The following is a 20,882-nucleotide window of genomic DNA, read 5'->3' on the forward strand; positions in this document are numbered from 1 at the left end:
AGTACATCATTTCTTGTTATTTGTTATATGCTCTGTTTCAATAGTTTGTTTCCCTTTGATTGGATAACGGTGCAGGCACCAAAGAAAACGAAAAGAAAAGGAAGGTTTACTCACAAGGGATACTTACTTAGTTACGCTTTCGTAACATTTTTAATATAAATATATGATCGTGTAAGTATATCTGTTATATAATGCATTTTTTATATATTTTTTCTAGAGATCATTGACGTCTTTTCAAATATTTATTTCCATATTTTGAAGTAATCAAAGGCTATGGGTTGGTGACCATAACGCGGTATCTTAAAACTAGAAAAAAGTTAAGTATACCTTAGTTTTACCAGACCACTGAGCTGATTAACAGCTCTCCTAGGGCTGGCCCGAAGGATTAGATTTACTTTACGAATATCATAAGGTAAACATCCCATATATATAAACTATGTAAGTGCTTAGTTTAGCTTAGGGCACTTGAAAACCGCAGTACAGATAAAAGTAACTTCTTCACTTATTTTCGTACGTAATTGGGTATGCTGCATCTTTGTATGTGTAAGCATTACGGTCTACTATGCATGCATGCAAGTGCCCTGCCACAAATTGTATTAAATTTTGGTATGAAAGTGAAGTTGTAACTCCTAATATTGCTGGGTTAGTTCTGACGTGGCTGTTATTTTATGGTGTCTTTTGACATCCCGAAGTGTCTTGGTTGCTCCATTATTATTATTATTATTATTATATACATACATCTATACCAATATGTATATACAGTATATATATAATATATATATATATATATATATATATATATATATATATATATTTATGTATGTATGTATGTATGTATGTATGTATGTATGTATGTATACTAGCTGACCAACTCGGTGCTACCCAGGATAACTGAATGACAACCGATAAATTCTCTCTCTCTCTCTCTCTCTCTCTCTCTCTGTCAACCTCTTCCCAACCCCCACCCCTTTTGATGCCATTGATGTCGTACCACCACAGTATTCTTTTCCTGATAGTAGTAGGTGATATATATATATATATATATATATATATATATATATATATATATATATATATATATATATATGTATATATACCAAAATTAGGTATGATCAATTTGTAAAGTTACTAAGTCTACGGGTACAACCTGCCCCTGTTTCAGGAAAGGCCCCCTTGGTGCCATTGATGTTTTACCCCCACAGTGCTGATTTCTAGACAGTGAGTCATATGTATACCAAGTTTGGTTGAAGTTGCTCACACCATATATACATCCATATATATATATATATATATATATCGTATATATATATATATATATATATATATATATATATATATATATATATATTTATTTATTTTGACTGGTTATCCTTGCCGTGGTTAACTGGAGAGAGCCTATTCCGATTTTGGATGGACGGCATTGGTGTGGAAAGCAGCAATATTTAAGGCCCTGCGAATGCACAAGGGCAGTACTACTCTGTGATGCAGGGATAACTATTCTGATGATGTGGCAGGGTAAGGAAGGTAGGTGGGGGATTTTCGCAAGGTTAGGACAGGGCCCACCGTGGAGGATCGTAGCCACCGAGATTAGGGAGGCCTGACGCACCCCAAGGCCATGCTCCTTTAGTAGGCCTTACCTGGGGATAAGGTCTGGCGTTCCTTTCTATCTTTCTTATTTTTGTTTCTCTCTCTCTCTCTCTCTCGCAAATTTTGTCTTCTAGTTTCTCCAATCTGTATATATATACATATGTGTGTGTGTGTGTGTGTGTGTGTTTGTGTACATACAAGTATATATATTGGGAGTTTTGGCAGTAATGTCAGTTTTCTTACTGTTCTTTTTTTTTATCGTCTTTATGTCTATATGACATTTCATTGAATAAGGATAAGGATAAAGTAAATTTCTTTGATGATGATTTTATGTTTACTACGAATATGTAGCATATACCTATTATTTTATTATGATAAGTATTATTCAGTAAATACAGATAAAAATAATTATAGACAAATTTTGAATACAAAATATGATATATACACTGGACATTAATAATTCATGAAACTGCTGCTATTTTTGTCAAAAGTTTCTCAATATAGAATAATAATGGTAACTATGAAGTTATGCTATATTGGCAGAGAATTATATCGAAAATATCATTTACTTAAAGTTTGTAATTTGCGTTTTTACCATCATTTGCATTGCATTTATTGATTAAAATTAAGTCATTTTCCCTTTGACAATAATTATTTAGCAGGGAGTTGGTGGAGGCCCAAATAATCATCTGCTGAATTTTATTTAATGAATGTCCATTGCAACAGTAATCCATGGGGAAACCAACTCCATTTGCTGCAAGAATACTATTAGTGGTGTTCATTGTAAACATTCTTTGGTTTTTGCTTTTCTGAATTGGTCATTTTGTGTTGATTTGTTAATAATGATGTAGTTATACTGCACAATATTAACAGTTATAACATCAGGAGAGCAAGAGATCCTCTACTTATGCCATGAAGGTAATCATAACTGGCTGGTGGCTCATTACCATAATCATTGCGCGATATTATTTCATAGCAAGATGTGCATTTCATTTTCTTATTGATTGTATGACAACAATATCCAGCTAAATAAACTATAACAGGAAGTATGTCTTTACACTTATCAAAATCATGATTGGTTACATTTATATTTACTTCATAATGTTCAGGGCATTCCTTGATTTCCATCATTTCCCAGTTTGTTTCTCCAAAGTTACTTAATAATACCTTTTTGTCCTGAATTGGTAAAGCCATTTTTAAAACTGACATTTGACGAATTTTCTTCTCACACTCACATCTGGCGCACTGATATATTGTAATTGCCACCAGCAAGCTGACGGTATTGGCCGAATCTACTCTCAAGATGATCTGTTTGAAATTTACCAGGTAAATGTAACGCATTTAAGGTCATCTATGCAGTATTTGCAGACTTTCAGCAATGCTTCACTTGTGTGTTTCATGGCAGTAAAAGTCTCTTTACTCAACCTCCCTCCTTGCCCTGGTATGCTTTCCCAAATATCTAACCAATTACAGAAATTATTAAGAAATAAATACTTTACATCATTTTCATCAGTTGTGAGAGGGGTGCAAATTTATTATTCAGTCTCTTACCTTTATATGGTGATTTCACATTTACAACTGACCACCAAGTCAAGATTATTTCTATAAAAGTAGCTACATTATAGTGAAATGATGAATTTCTTTCTTTTGCAATTTTAAACAATCCTTGAATAACATATTCATTAAAAATTTTCAGTACTAAATTTACATTTTGTTTATCAAAGGAAGAAGGTCTTAGGGCTTTCATTGACAACCTATAAGAGTATTTTAGTAGCAATTCTGATTCTAACTTATGAAGCTCTTGCAAAAAAGCTTTCCAGGAGCAAATAGGAGGTTTTCTTTTTTATGGTCTCCATCGTGTGAGAATTTTGGGAACATCATACCATTCTGTAATTCACACACCTGGAAAGAATAATTGTATTCCATTTAGACACTTTACTGGTGCCATAAACGATTTGGTATTCCATACTATGAATTTGTAGTGTGACAGGGATGTGACAATAATTAGCAATTCTTCACGTATTATGCGACTACTTATTCACACTAAACGTACAATAGCACATAATGTTAAGAGAGAGAGAGAGCGAGAAATGTAGATACACTAACAATATAATGAGAAAGAGTTGACATTAGAAGATAAAGGATACATTGAAAGGGAGATGGAGGAAAGGGATGGTTTGGGAGAGTAATAGGGTACGATTTGAGATAGACATACATAGGAAAATAGATAGATAGATAGATCGCTAGACATATAGGACATATAGATAAAGATAAAAACGCTAGTACTGTGAAGAGAAAGAGAAGAGAAGGTGTAAGAGAAAAGGAGACGATATTGGAGAGAGAGTAAGAAAAAGACAGGCGATATTGGAGAGAGAGAGAAAAAGAGAAAATGAGAAAACAGTAGGAAGAGATAAAATGAACTTGAGATAAAACTTACTTTGCTATGTTCATTAGCAGTGAAATTCTCTCGATGAATGGCTATGGTCCATTTTTTACGTTCCTCTTCATTTTTGGGGAAAGAGAAGCAGTGAACTTTCGGTCCCGTAACGTAGTTGCCGTTACACTTGGGGACACAGCATTTATACGGCATTGTCAACGGACTTTTTATTATTCTTCACTATAAATATAGATCACAAGAAATCCACTTCTTCTTTGGGGCACTAGTAAACTTCCTCAGGTATTTGAATTAAAAATAACGGAAAAACAAAGGCCCACACAGACGAAATTTGGCCGTGACCTCCTCGTACGACAGGTCAAGAGATACTAATTTATGGTCCTCCTCTAGGCCAACTATTGCTGACCTCACCGGATTTAAAGGGAATACCCATGCGGCCTTGCTAATCTCGGTGGCTACGGGAGGATAGATTTAAGGGGATCCCCTGACCATACAAACCCTTCACTAATCCGTGAGGCCAGGTCGGTCAGCGAGTGCTCCCAGAAAGGTGGTCAAAAAGACTTCCGGAAAGTATTGGAGCTTACGGGAATAAATGAACTCCTCTTCGTTTATTGTTATTTTCTTTCTTTCTTTCTATCCCTCTGTTTTCTTTCAAACTCTTTCTGAACCATGTATATTTTCGATTTAAAGTGCAATAAAGATACAGCAGAAATGTACAACGTAGGCTTAAACAAGTGAAACGACCACCAACTCCACATAACTTCTTAATAGAAACTGAGACTAAACTACAAATAAGGGAAACGCAACAGCCTTCCTTCAGGCAAATTTCATACACATCAATTATTAATTATAAGATTAACAGAAGGTGTTTGTCCTGAAAACATTTATATCAAATATCAAGGCCAGAAAGTTTTAAGCACTTCGGGGTCCAGGTGTTTGGTCAGGACAGTAAATCACAGACACTTAGTCAACTTGTTTAAAAGCAAAGCTCTCATAATTTATAAATAAGAATATATGCACGCACATATATATGTACGTTGTGTGCCAGCAGATAGTTAAAATTAACATTACTGGCCACTGAAGTGTAGCCGATAAGCTTTGGATTATGCTGTTGACTCTGCATTTTGCTCAGAGCAAGCAGCGTCGCCGAAAATTGTTTTGCAGCTTGAGAATATCGTGCGTGTAATTAATTTTATGAAATAACCTGAATAAGCTAAGCAAAATATATGATTTTTTAACGGCTCGCTGTCAAACATATTTTCTCCTGTATATGAAAAAAAAATCTATTTGGTGATATGGTATTCTAACACTGCATAAACAGTTTTATGAAATTCTTTACCTCCTAGACTAATATCATAATTTGAAGAAAAAGATACTGACTTTCGGAACATTTTTTCACCACACTTTCATATTTCAACATCATCTGAGGGGTGACTTAGATCCCCTTGTTTTTCAATCAAATACTGCGCTGCGTTGTTAGGTACATCTGTGAGAGCATGACTACATGCTTCAACACCAAGAATTTAATTAGCAAAGCATTTTTCCTTTGAATTGAACATATATTAATATTATCACGAGAACAAATATTTAATGAGTACATATCAAATTATTAAACATCATAAGGAATGTAATAGTTGCTTTGCTTCCTTGAAATTCATGAATTATGCGATCGGGACAAAACTGCAAAGATTTTACTACTGGTTCAATTGAGCTGAACTGCCAGTTTTACAATTATTTCTTCTTAATCCTTACAGCATGCTTAAATATCAGTCAGTTAGCGAAATGTAAGTGAAAATTGATTCTCACAACAAAGTTCTGATCGCAACTGACCCACAAACACGGGAGTCAGAAATGTCAAAATAATGAATAAATGAATAATGGTGGCTTCACCTAATCTGGGTCAGGGCATCTCCGTAAACCTAACCTCCTTGTGGGGTACAGTTATTATAAATCCGATCTCAAAAACCCCATGGGGGGGTGGGGTTAGTGTTGTCAATGCATCTCACTGTGTACACTGTAGGCATTATCCAAGGTTCTTTGCAGCGTCCCTTAAGCCTCTAGCTTGCGACCCCTTTCATTCCTTTTACTGTGCGTCTATTCAGATTCTCTTCGGTCTTACTTTCTACCCTCTCCTAACAATTGCATCTTATTGCAAATGCGAGGTTTTTCTCCTGTTACAGCTTTAAAACCTTTACACTCTCGACTTAGCACCCTTTAGCGCAGAAAGACCTCATAGGTCCCAGCGCTTGGCCTGCGGCGTAGTTTTATATTCCGTTTCATTCTATTCAAACAAATAACGTTTCAGTGATATGATTTCAGAACATTGCTCGTAGTCAAGTACATTGTTTTTATTACCGCCGTTACAGGCTGCTTTGAGAGAGCAAGCGCCCAAGCCAGCCCAAGGTTGGCTTAAGCCATCAGCAACGACTACAACGACGACAGCAAAAACTTGTTAATGTCACTGATGTTTGATAGTCTTTGATTGATTTTACTCGTTGTACTTATCATGTTTGTTGTGGTTTGACTGATATTTTGATTAAGTTATCATTTATCTCTTTAATCTTTTACGTCGAGGAATTCAAAATGCCATAGACGTCAGATGTTGTTTGATTGCTGAAGACAAGAATGATAATGGACAAGTTAATTTTGCATGAATAAACTATCCAAAGGTTCTGGGAATGGGAATTAGCTTCAAAAAACACAAGAATGATAATGGACAAGTTAATTTTGCATGAATAAACTATCCAAAGGTTCTGGGAATGGGAATTAGCTTCAAAAAACATGCCTTCATATTTGAGATGTAATTTTGTTTTTAATGCCTGGTAATGTTGTTTTAGCTGCGTTTTTGCTTTGATGTGTAAATTACTCTTTGGATTTTGTACAGTCAGTGACATGATTTTATTACATGCTTACGTGATATATATTTATGTTACCTGAGAATGGTGAGAGAGATTATTATTAATCTTCTCGTCATGAGGCCAGTTACAGCAAAATCGTGAATCAAGAAACGTCAGAATTCCATAAACCCGTTGCCATGGTGGGGAGACATTGTCTACAATTTGGACCTCCTTAATGATTCGTGTAAGGTATCTTTATAATGTTTTAAAACTTTACAAACTCAAAGGTAAAGAATTGTAAATGTACATTTAAGTTTTTTTTTTCCACAGGTATCTGGATAGCGTGAAAACTTGCTTCAAGGCAAACGGAACGTTCCGTGATCGACCGTGAACAAGAACTCGGTAAACAGCATCCCGAATCGGCAGTGAGTATTGCATTTCTAGTCTTGTAAGCTCTCGGAAACTGTACGTGGACAAACTGCATGTACCTGTACTAAGTCTTTTTCCCAGGTGGAATAACCACTAATTGCTTCAAAACCGTATGTTCAAAGCACATGGAATTAACAAAAAAAAGAATTCGTAAGGCCTCTGTAGTCACGATCATATTGGACAGATTACTGCACGATATTCGCCAGTGTTACAACAAAAGAAACAAAATTGGATTCTGGTCAGTTCATCAACCACTGCCAATTATGCAATATATACTATCGCCGGATCGTTAAATTGAACGAGGGCGACGGTAGAGCAAGGGAAAGTCGCTTGTGACAACGGTATGTAACGGACGATAACGTTATGTAATGCCTGTGACATTATTTTTCTTTTTCCATATGGGATGGAGGGTTGGGAGGAGAGATTGTTAGCAGTGTAATTGCGGTCATTTAAAAGTCCATTTTTGTGGTTCCGCTCAGTACCTGTTCTGGACGCTGCGCGCTGGTCTGTTTAGATTCTAGTAGTTCCGTCAGTGCACCTCCTCACATGGTAGACTCCAGGCAATATTCATAGCTGCTCTCACTTTTAGCCTTTTACTTTACCTCCATTCTCACTTCCTATCTTCCTTCTTTCTGTCCAGCCGCTCTAATTATTACTTCTTGGTACAACTTTGGAACTTCTTCCAGTTCCACCTTTAGATCCGTGTATTTCATGTTTAATTTCTGGATGTCTTTATTCTGTCTAACCACTTCAAACTTCATTTCGTTGTCCTTTGCGGTAACTAGCTGAAAGTGGCTTATTGCCTAAATTTCACGATTCGTTCATCCATTGTGTTTTGGAGCAGGGATATCCTCGGCTTGCAACCAAAGGACCTGAGTTCGGTTCAGCGGGTCATGACAAGAATTGAACGTTTTAGGGTTGTTTTCGTAAAAAAATTTTTTTTTATTTTACTATAGAGTCGAATAGTGAATTATGCGCTCGATTTTTAGTAGAGTGCTGAGGGCTGCATCTGGCTTAGAGAATAGGAAAAATAGCAGGTGGAGCAACGTTAAAATGAATACCATCATTTTCGCTATCAAAAAACGTGTGGTTGTTTACGAGGTCATTTTCATCCAACCGGGTTGAAACCATTCGTAAGATATTCATAGGATTCATTTGAAAGCGTGAGATTTATTTGTTGTCAGATGAGTGGCTCGGACTTAACTGTTTTTCAGAATGCGGAATAAGTGATTTGAAGCTCCATAAAGACAGTTGAGAGTGAGCACTATGACGTTGAGGTTGACATCAACATTTGAGATAAGTGTACGTACGTGTGTGTGTGTATGTTTGTGTGTGTGGGAGAGAGAGAGTATAGGTGTCTACTCTCGTAGATTAATTGCGAAATGTTATATCCGAATCAAATGCAACTATACGATATAAAAGAATCACTTTAGACCGGGAGCCAAGGGATGTTAGGCTAAGTAAAAAGGTTACCAATTTTGTGTGTTATGCGGTATCAGGTCTGCTTTTCCGGAGAAGGAACTGAAAAGAGACCCTCCCCCTCCTCCCAACCTTACTGAATCTATTCACTCAGACCAGCAGACGCTGACAGTCAATCAGAAGGAACATAAATGTAAAGAATAACAACAATAATCAAACAGTTTATGGAGCTTAATTTGGTTGAATGCTCAAATAACCGTAAGGAACAAATTATGCCTTTGTTCAGTCTTTATGACACTGTAAAAGTAAGACATTACATTAACCTGTACAAGTACTCAATAACCAGAGCTAAGTTCCTGTTTTAATGGTTTTATTTTTGTAATAGGGTTATCACGTTGAGTTGAATAAATTCATAGAATCCAGAGGCCGAAGAAAAACAAGAACTGAAATTTTCATGTACTTTAATTTTTTTTTAAGATAATACTTTGTAATACTCAAATCTGGTACGGGGATTTGAACATTTTGTACACTGTTGAGTTGTTCTTGGTCCTTTTAAACACATTTCGAATAAGGAATAATAACGTGCGGGGTTTCTTCGTTTATTGTAATAGATACTTGCAGCTTTTACCTTGGGAATTAACCTCTTTGAAATTAACATGATGAAAGTACTACGTGTTTGAAACTTCTTCTAACAAATTGAGGTATAAACTCGGACATTTTTTATTCTCAAGGTATGTTGAACTGGATATTAACCTTTATTTGTGGATTAACATTTTCTAATATAACTACTTTCCTATAGTCATCCTTAGGAAAGTAGTTATATTAAAAAAGTTAATCCACAAATAAAGGTTAATATCCAGTTCAATATACCTCGAGAGTAACTTATACCCAAGTGGAACTATAACTGACAATTTCTTCGTCCCCCGCAGGATCCGAACTGTTGCCTGGTTCACAAACAGCGATAGACAGTGACTTTGGCCATCTAGCTATCAAAAGAGATATTTGGTGTAAACTAGTTTACATCGAATTTATGTTTAGTACATTAAATCGATATCAACCGATCACAATCATACCTGATTGGTAACTTTACAACACTTGGCTAAATATAAATTTTTGTCACATAATTCCCCTTGGCTGCAAATAATTCCCAAGGTATAGTGAAATGGATATTAAACGATATTTTAGCATAGCATTTTGTGTGTATATATATATATATATATATATATATATATATATATATATATATATATATATATATATATATATATATATAATGTATTTATATACTGAGTGTTTCTTAGAGAGAGAGAGAGAGAGAGAGAGAGAGGCAAATTTTCATTGACAAGTAAGATGACGGTTGATTGCCCAGTAGGATTCTAGTTCTCCACTGAAAAGTCCCAAGGCTATGTTTGCTTTTTCTCGTAACCACATGTAAGCTGGTATAGTGGATGTACAGTACATGTCGCTGATTATGCAAAATTATAGCTCAATATGGGAAAAGTAAACCTTCAAGGTGACTGTAATGAAGTCGTGAATTATTGTGTAGCCAAGATGAATCATTACTGTGTTATTTAGGTAAATGATAATTTATACGAGAGGCACTGATTCAGACATCAGGCAAGTTGAAACGTCGTCTGTTTACGGAACCATCAGGGATTTAAAGGCATCTGTGACCATAGGTGTTGTAACGCAACGTAGACGTCGTAATCAATCAATCGTGTTCGTAAGCAAAGAAACATGTGAGGCAGAGCCCTGAGAGATCTTGGGCAGGAGGGCTGGCACACCTGCTTAACAACCGAGTAATCAGCTTGATTGTATTTTGTAAAGACGGACCAACGAACGAATTACGTGCCTTCCAAAATAAAAAGCGAAGGTCTGCGCTCTCTCTCTCTCTCTCTCTCTCTCTCTCTCTCTCTCTCTCTCTCTCTCTCTCTCTCTCTCTCTCTCTCTCTCTCTTTGTGGAAATAGGTTTGTCAGCTGCAAACTTTTGTCATTGTCGCCAGGAAATTCTTTGTTGTTGAGGAATTTGAAGTAAATTGCATCTGAAAACTGTTCTGAAAACTCTGTTATACATCATCGGTATGGGTAAAATGTGTGCGTGCGTTTGTGTGTGCGTATACAAGCTTTCCATATCGTAGGGGATAAGTTTAATATGAGTAACTTCAGAGAAAAATCACGACGAGTCGCTGCACAATTCATCTTTTAACAGCTTGGAGGTATCAAGAATATTTGCCAGCAGCATTTTTAATCTTTGTTAATATTGCTATCTTGCATTGTTTTTATCCTTGTAACATACAACATGTACAACGAGGTAATTGAATTAGATTTATCATTACCGCTGTACCTCACTGAAAGTCATATAAATCCCTGAAATAAACAGCGCCAAAAAACTAAGTGAACGTAAATATTAAAAAATATGAGGGAAGTTGTACAGTATAAGTTACTATCTTTAGTTACTGTCCTGAGAAAATACCTCACTGCTATATCCAAGTCTGTAATGGGACTTGAAGAATTGTATGTAACCAAATAATCTTAACGCTAGAATTTTAGCCAGTTTTCTTATTGTTATCTTATGTAAATGTTACTTGTTAGTCAGTGAATATTCTGGGGCCCTTTAATAAATATTGAATCGCCCATCGTGTTTCCATCTCACCTTTTACAACGCAAAGGTAAAACTTTGTTTATGAGTATTAAGACCTTAACCTGAGTGGGATATTATAATAAAAAACTCCCCAGTTGTAAAAGTAGGGCCAAAAAGGCCTGCCTATTTTTACCTCTCATTAAACCTCAAGTTTGCTTCCTTGTTCTGCGAATCTTGTCCTGTACGCGATAAACAATTTAAACTGTTTACCTTAGATGGAATCCAGGTAATTACAGCAAATGAAATTGCCACCCCAAGAATGAATCCTTAAAATTACAGTACACTAATTTGGTACTCCTAGAAGGAATCCTGCAAATTACAGGTACTGAATTGGTTAATTCACCCCAAGGTATCCTTTAAAAAACGTTGGCTTATTTGAGGGGAATACTCGTATAGGTTCCTCTAATTGAGCCTTCTAGGACTTCCCAGCTTGATGTTAGGGCACAGGGACACGCGTGTGTATGAAAGCAGTGAGTCCTATTGTAACAGCATGTGCAAAGCCCAGACGGCTTGAGATAGGTAGCTGCAAGACGGTTATCTCGTACAATTTTTCATGAGGAATTCGGAGCAATGCATTACACTTTGCAATGTCGTCGCCTCTCGGGACAAAAAATCCGTTCAGTTCAGGTTTATTCATTTTCTGACTTGGACCTGTGAATCCGTGAAACTGATAAGACTCTGACCACAGACTTTTGTTTTTAGTTTGCATGGAAATGGGCTTACGTGCTTGGAGATGGGACACCCAGCTCCGAAAAACACGCACACATGTACCCTTGCATTTTGTCTTGGCTTTGTACCTGGATTCAGCCATTTCAAAATTAGGTCATGCTTTTTCCCCTTTGCGTACAGATGACATCATAATATTTGAGGAGCATAAAACCATGGCAGAGAGAGAGTTATATGGATGGATCAGAATGTTTTGAGATAGTTTGGTAATACTGCAAGATTGGAGGACAAGTTGGTAAAAAGAATGCATAATTCAGAATTGTCGGGCGGCGTTGGGCAGACGGCGTATAAAGCGGTATACATTGGAGAAGAAAGAGCCTAATATCCAGCAAATATGAGTGTGAGTGTGCAAGATGAAAAGCAAATGGGGCGATATGTGTGGCAGGGAGTTTGACCTCCTGCTGTTGAGCCTTTGTTTAGGTACTTCAAGAAGCTACCATATATATATATATATATATATATATATATATATATATATATATATATATATATATATATATATATATATATATATATATAGAGAGAGAGAGAGAGAGAGAGAGAGAGAGAGAGAGAGAGAGAGAGAGAGAGAGAGAGAGAGAGAACAGGCTTCATGTGAAACAGTTTATCAAAAGAGGTCCTGTTCACCCACAGAAACCTGATTTTAAAATGTCCAAATATTGATGCGGCAAACATCTCATGATATACAGTATAACAGAAATTATTAAGATGACACATCAGCCTGTATCTCTTACTGATAATTACGGAATCAAGTTTAAGATAATATAATTTGACAGATAACCATGTAGTCTTTGCTACATGAGCGATACTTATGAGTCAGAGATCAAGATAAGCATAGTATCACAGAGGTTGGTCTGAACGATCATCTAATGCTGAGTTCTTGTGCCAGGATACTACTAGTCATCTATCAGTGTTAGTAAATTATTGTGCAGATACCATTACTTTGATGATGTTAGACCAGCCAAAGGTAACGGGAAATCACAATAAAATTGATTTGATTAAGATAAAATTACATTAAGATAATATTTATAATAGTAAGGTAGACCAATATTGGTAATATAGATAGTATTTATCACAAAACAAACTTATACACATTCATTTCACCATCTTTCCAGTTTCTGTTTGCCCTTGTAACCATACTCATGTTCATATTAATTCTTATATAACACTTTTGCCAAGACTTTCAAAGTTTTTTTGAAATCTATGCAGTATCTCTTATCCACCCTCAATCATCTGTACTGTAAGTATCAGCCACTATTCAATTCACGACCATTTTCCTTATCCCACAACTTTGCACCAGCGCATAATTATCCTTTCCTTGACTTCTTGCATCACATTATCCATTCCTTGACTTCTTGCATCACAAAATCCATTGATGTTATAAACAGTAATGGAGACTATAACACCATGGTCTCAAACCCACTTTCACATCAAACCAGTCGCTCTTCCATCCAAGTGTTCCAGCACGTACGTTACTTTCATCAATTGCTGTCAACAACTTATCTTTTGTAGCATACATTCTCAGTACCCGAGTAAACTCTTTTTCTGTGAATTTTAGTTTTGCAAATTACGCTTACATATATTCCACTTTGGAAGTCATGTTTCTTTCTAACACTCGAGGTCCTCTCCAAATATATATCCACAAGACCCTATCCATTTTCATTTACTCCAGGAACTTTGTACTTGCAACAATGTCAGCTCTTAATCTTGTCTCTTGCCTCTGCATTTAAATCACAGAGCACAACCAAAATTTCACGTTGTCCAGAACTAGCCATGCATTAACATTCTCTCCCAAATTTACTCCATATTACTCTTAAGTGGATCATGTACGTTCCTCCCGCCATACACTATCTTACCTATTCGGTCCTTGAACCAACGTAGTTGTACCCACACAGATTCCTAGTTTCTTTCTAATAACTTCACATGTTACCCTTTTTCTAGCTCTGCACTTTTACGTATGTCAGACTCGGTCATTCTTTTGCCTTCCCATTCCTGCATATAGTGTCTTTTGACCATTGTCTCATTAGTTGCCAAAACTTTAGGTTTCTTTTCTTTTACAGGTCACTTATCATACAGTTCTCTTCTGCACCAAATCCACACATTACAGTATCTGAGACTTAATGTTCTATTTTTTCCTGTTGTGCAATACAGTTGAGGGTGTGACGCTACAATCCCCATGATCCCGGCCATTTGGTGACCTACAATACACAGAGCGGCAATAAAGTAATTTTCCCTTCCTAGCTATACCTGCTGGAGTGAAAGCGAGGCTCTTGTTGACAAATACACGGTCGCACACGCATAACCATGGACGTGCGCGCGCACACGCATATATATATATATATATATATATATATATATATATATATATATATATATATATACATATATATATATATATATATATATATATATATACATATATATAATGTGTGTTTTTGTGTATTTAGTTTAATCTGAATACATGAATGAACGGTGCCATCGAGGAATTGCTACACGTCTAAGAAAAATCAGTTTAGATGTTGCCATAAGATACCCAGTTCCCTCTTCAGGTGGCACCAGCAGCACCTTGACCAGCTAGATGAATAGGGACAGCTGTGGAGTGGAGGCGCTTTTGTTTTGACTGGGACAGAATTGGAATCGTCTTCAGCCCACTAGTGCGACTATAGCTGTCCCTTTATCTTCAGAGAAATGTCCACTCCCAATTGCCTTCTCTTTTTCCTAATTAGCAACATATATTTTTTGGAAGTGTGAATTTCAAGTCAGTGGCCCCTTAGGGATTGTTACATGTGAATAGGGTTCGTCTTCTGAATAATAATAATAATAATAATAATAATAATAATAATAATAATAATAATAATAATAATAATAATAATAATAATTCCTCCAAAAGGGAGTGTAATTGTACCTTAGCAAGGAGAGCTTGAAGGTTGTAAATCTTGTGTGGAATGGAGGCGAAAGCAGTAAAAGGTAACATTCTGTCCTTTACTGAAACTTTACGACCAGATACCGTTGTATTCATGCTCAAGAGGATTGGATACTGTTATATATATATATATATATATATATATATATATATATATATATATATATATATATATATTATTCTGTTGTGTATTCAATCACGAAGATAGGTAGGAAAAAATAAAAGTCCTAATTTGTCTCACCAGTTAAGTTCTCTTTCCTTTTCATGTTGAATGCATTGTATATATATATATATATATATATATATATATATATATATATATATATATATATATATATATATATATATATATATACATACATACATACACATACACAAACTGTATATTTCCTACAAATGTGTGCGCATACTGCAGTCATGTATTCACCCTCAGAACCAAGCGTAATAGTATTCATGCGCATGGATGTTGTTATTTTCTTTTTGAACGACAAGGTTTGGTACGTGCCGTACATAAAAGCACCTCTCCTGTTCCTCCTTGATTGTTTACTGTGGCTATGAAAAAGCCATTCTCTGTTATGGCTTTTGCTAAATTCTTGCTTGGGTGTGAGGTTATGACGCAGTGGAACCTCTCAGTGTTTCTGAACGTCGCCCAACTACACAGATCCCCCCCCCCTCTCTCCCTTCCCCTTCCCCTTCCCCCTCCCCACTTCCTTTGTTTCTAAAGCGGTTTGGTTTTATTATGATGCTTAGGTTTTATGCAACTTTTCCACCTTTTCCATTGTGAGGTTATATTGCCATGATCCAAAATGTTTACGTAGCCTACTCTCATTTTCAGAGATTTCTTTTTTTATCTTTTACTTATCTGGACAGATTTCCTTTCGTTACGACGCCAGTTGACATAAATCAGTATAATTGCCTATTGTTTCCCTTGTTTTCTTAACATTTCGTTTTTTTACCATTTCCATGAGTACTTCTGTATATTCCCCCCTTTCCAAGGCAATTTACTTTTATCATCATTATATGCGTGCTGGATAGGACTGATCTGCTGTAAGTTGGCGTTTCAAGGTTCCTAAAGGTATGTCAGTGCTGTGGAAACATGCTCACTTATTTTCATTTTGAGAAAATAAATGAGTAAAAGTTTGAATTTTATCCCTCTAACCCTCTAATTTTTTGATTCAGTTGAATTTCACAGCGTGGAGAAGCGGGAAATTGAGAGAGAGAGAGAGAGAGAGAGAGAGAGAGAGAGAGAGAGAGAGAGAGAGAGAGAGAGAGAAGCACAGCTGATAAGAGAGGGACAGGCAGGGGAAGAGGAGGAAAAAGGAAGAGATCAGGAGATAGAGAAAGGGAGAAGGGTTGACGAACTCAGGAACAACAGAGAAGAGAGAGAGAGAGAGAGAGAGAGAGAGAGAGAGAGAGAGAGAGAGAGGTGAAGGACGAGTGAGTTAGAGGAAAGGAGAGAACAGGAAATGCGGGAAAAATTCGGCAAAGAGAGAGAATGACAAAATGGGAGAAGCGGAGGAGTAGAAAGATACTGATAATGGAAAGCAGGGAGAGAGAGAGAGAGAGAGAAAAAGAGAAGAAAGACAGGCAAAGGGCCAGCTCAGGCCATTGCTCCCAGAGCAGAACGTATCAGGTGATGTGATCTAGGACGAGAAAAATATCAAGGGGTAAAAAAAAAAAAAGAAATATAAGACAGCTACGATTACAAACCCCATTAAGCCTTAACGTTACCTGTCTGTGAGAGAGACTGTGATTGCAGAACCCGAAAAAGGCGAGAATGATTGATAGTCCAATAATCCCAGTCTTTGGTAGTTGGAAGCCGAGGAGGAATAGAAAGAAATTGATTCAGAGGAAAAAAAAACCCTGTTCAAATTGACAACAGCTTGCAGGAGGGTGGGGGATGGTTTAAAAAAGATGACCAAAGTCATCTCCAGGTGATATTCTACTCTTATGCCTCTGGGCTTGATTTTGAGCCTCCCAGACAGGGTCTGCCCAGAGGTGTATTGGCAAAGACCAAGTCTAGAGGATGTTCCCCCGTTGGGGGTTAGTGCTGTCAGTGCACCTCATGTGGTGTACTGTAGGCATTACTTTAGGGTCTTTGCAGCGTCCTTTCGGCCCCTAGCTGCAACCTCTCATTTCTTTTACTGTACCTCTGACTTTCCACCCTCTCTAAAAATGTTTCCTAGTGCAACTATACGAGGTTTTCCTCCTGTTACACCTGTCAAACCTTCTTATTGACTGTCAGTTTCCCTTTCAGCGCTGAATGACCTGATAGGTCCCAGCGCTTGGCCTTTATCCTGAATTCTCTATTCTGTTCTTGAGGATCGTCGTTCTTTGTAGTTAAGGTCAACATCTTTTGGCACCGTTACACCGAGTCACATGCCCTTGAGCTCTCGGGGTGTTCAGCTGCCGTTGCGGACACCATAGCTCGCAGTTTTTGACCCCTGCCGTTGCACCATCTGCAACAAACGTCACGACACCAAGAACTTGAGTGCGTGCCCGGTTTCCGCTTTCTTTGGCACTTTTCGTCAGTGATGAAAGAATATTTTGGCATAAAATTGTGCTTGTCTGCTTTCCTAAACCTGTTGTTCCGGTAGGCTTGCTTGTTTAACAATTTTCCTTGCGATACTAAGCTCTTCGTTGGGTGAGTCGGTCGAGCTGCGGACTGGCACTCGCTGGGCCGGAGTTCGATTCCCCGGTCGGCTGATGAAGAGTTAGAGGAATTTATTTCTGGTGATAGAAATTCATTTCTCGCTATAATGTGGTTCGGATTCCGCAATAAGCTGTAGGTCCCGTTGCTAAGTAACCAATTGGTTCTTAGCCACGTAAAATAAGTCTAATCCTTCGGGCCAGCCCTAGGAGAGCTATTAATCAGCTCAGTGGTCTGGTAAAACTAAGGTATACTTAACTTTGATTCCTCTACTAGGATCCTGCATAGCCTCTTGTTGTCGTCACTACTATTCAGAATGAGCTGATATTCGTGCGAAACAAGTTAAAAGGTCATTAAATTGCAGACCAAGTTTTCTTCGCACCGAATATGCCCATGCGTGAAAGTAGGAAAATCAGAGGGAAGGATATAACCGAAGTTTTGCAGAGTTTTTCATAACACGTCATTCATTTTGCCCCCCCTCCCCCCCCCTTGCACAATCTTCATATTTCTTTACATTTCAGCCATATGTATATATTCATCCTTAGAAGTTTGATAGTGTCAGATAGAGTTCTCAGTCAATTTTTTTCTTCATTTTTTTCTTGTCCTACATAAAATCCTTCTATACACTTGGCCGTACGCCATTTGACTGATTACATTTTCTTCCACAGCGACCATATATAGTGTTTACTCGCTGCCGTAAAGTTTAGCATCACCTGGGGAAATGAGTCTCATTTGTCAAACGTCGTCTTTTTTTTTTATTTATGTTCTTCCCACTGACGTTCGTCCTCGCTGTTCTTTCCTTAACTTTGACCATTACCCAAAACTCATTGGGTAAATATATAGCCGTGGAGCGAGACTTGGCACGACTTACGTAAAAATGAGCGAACTAATTAGTTCATTCATGCATTCGCGGAAGACATATATCATATAGTCAAGAAAAGAAGCTACAGTCTTTTATGTGTGTTTGTGTATGTATGTATATATATATATATTATATATGTGTGTGTGTGTTTGTGTTGGCTAGATATGTGAATCGAAATGCAGTATCCTGAACGAATTTTATTTGTAGGAAAAGTAAACACTAGCCCTTCCGTGTTCAGTTACCTAACATAAGAGTGAAGTTTTTTTTTTTACTGATGAACCTGACTTATAGTAACTCTTCACATCTTTATTAATCATTATTAGTTTGTGTTTTTCTTGATTTACGCTTTTGCTTTAGCCATTCATTCGTAGCACTTCTCTGAAGCATCAGTAACTTGGTCCTTCTTCCCTCTTTTTTTCCTGCAAAATGGTATATTATACAAAATAATTTATTATATATAATCCGTGTGTAATTTTTTCTTCCGTTCTTTCTCCATGGCCAAACCGCACCAAAAATTTCTGGTGTGTGTATACCATTTCCACCTTTTCTTGTCATCACCAGGAACTATAGCTCAGAAGAGTTTATTTGAAAATCCAATTTTATTTTTCTTATGCTTAGTCACCATATCAGTTTAATTACAATCAGCATGACTGCTCAACAATCGCTTGAAGTCCAAATTTCGCCAATTGATCCTGTACTTGGTGTCCTAGAAGAGGATTGGGTTAGATATCTGGTGATCACCAGAGGTAACAGTCCGGAGCTGCGTACCTTTTTCAAGAAAGTTACAAATCACTTCTCATGCGAATCTCTGCAGTCCGTATCTGATCTGCAGCGCACTTGGCCAATTCGTCTAGCATCGGCAAATCTACTAAAAATGCATATACCAGTAAATACCCACAGGGGGTTAGTGTCGTCAGTGCACCGACGTTATTTAAGGTTCTTTGTAGTTACACATTTTCAGCCTCTTACTCAATTTTCCTTTGATTGCTGGGCCTTCGGCCTAAATTATATATTCTGTCTTTATAAGTTGACCATTTATTTTGTCGTTCGTTATCCATACTCATTTCGTCACTCAAAGAGACCTTTCTCACAACGTCAAGTCTCTCCAGAGCTCTCTAAGCAGCCAGGACAGGTTATACTCACCGTAGGCAATGGGCTGCTTCAGCTGATTACTGTCAACTTCGTTCTGTACTCGTTCCATTCACACTTTTATTCAGCATTCCTGTAATTTTCGCTCTTTTAATTACTTTCTTCGGTACTCCATCTTTCTCAGACAGATGCATTGCATCAGTGCAACTTACACATAAGTTATTGTTTTGCAGGTCATCTTTTTTTTTTCACGTATTTGCTTGAAGGTGCCACGCCTACTTTTTTTTTTCAACTTGAGTTTGCCATTACTTTGTTTTCACAAGCAGAAATTGTGTTTTAAGGAAAGCATGGCTCGTTCTTTTTGATGTATGGAATGCTGTGGCATTAATGAGTTTATTTTATAACATCAGTCGATATATTTTACACGGCCAAAATCACTCAGTTCCCATCCTGATACACTCATTTCCAGATAGATCTGCTGTTAAATGCTATGCTTTTTAACTTCTCCATTTACTTCAACTGAATATTTTCCTTACTAAAAAACGTATTTTGCCTGGCACACTTCAGCAGATATTTCCAATACGTATTTAAATACACATTTTTCCCCTCATACTTCAACAGACATTTTCACTTCAAACATATTTTGTCAGCGTTTGCTCGTTACTAGTTAACATGTTTAAGCATTCCATCAGATAATGCCATCGTGATATTTCTCATTCTTCTTTAGTTTAATTTGATATAACCTTTAAGATATTTTGTTCCTAGAATGCATATGATATACAGCCTAATTTTGCCAAGTGGAATAATGTCCAAGCAACTAATAATCTGTTCATATGCCTTTGAATGTCAGTGATAACATGTATTATAACTATGGATATCAGTGAACTCATTTAACAATCTTAGTCCATGTCAGTACTCTAGTATAAATATTATCATCTACAAATGTAAATGTGGACAAGCTTTATTCATATATGTATGGACATGACATTATTGTAATATTTATTTATCACCATATATTTGTTTGGAGACCAGCAACATCCAGTGTATGGCGTTTACTCTCACTGGCAAATGAGAAGAGAGCACTGTTCAGAAACTTCAGATATTTCATTTCCTGTTTCCTCAGACTATAGAAAAAGCCTTCTAGCTGAATGCATGGTGAAACTTCCTAATCGTAAAAAGTCACCGACCGTTTACGTAGCGTGATGGGTGTGTTCACAAGGCCGTAACATTCAAGTTTTATATATATATATATATATATATATATATATATATATATATATATATATATATATATACATATACATTATATGTATGTATATACATA

At 36.8% G+C, this 20,882-nt stretch overlaps 1 protein-coding gene across 3 annotated transcripts in view; it reads left to right on the top strand.

Annotated features, from left to right (window-relative positions):
- LOC136825720 (alpha-1,6-mannosyl-glycoprotein 4-beta-N-acetylglucosaminyltransferase-like) overlaps positions 1 to 20,882 on the top strand; it is a 445,856-nt gene that overhangs the window by 71,281 nt on the left and 353,693 nt on the right. For 2 of the 3 annotated variants that reach the window (XM_067082512.1, XM_067082500.1), the window contains exon 2: positions 7,150 to 7,244. The exons of the other annotated variant lie outside the window; for it this stretch is intronic. The gene's annotated coding sequence lies outside the window, so the exon portion shown is untranslated. The remainder of the gene's footprint in view (positions 1 to 7,149; positions 7,245 to 20,882) is intronic. 3 annotated transcript variants of the gene reach the window in all.

Source organism: Macrobrachium rosenbergii, chromosome 39 (genome assembly GCF_040412425.1).
Source record: "Macrobrachium rosenbergii isolate ZJJX-2024 chromosome 39, ASM4041242v1, whole genome shotgun sequence".
Classification (NCBI taxonomy): Eukaryota; Metazoa; Arthropoda; class Malacostraca; order Decapoda; family Palaemonidae; genus Macrobrachium; species Macrobrachium rosenbergii.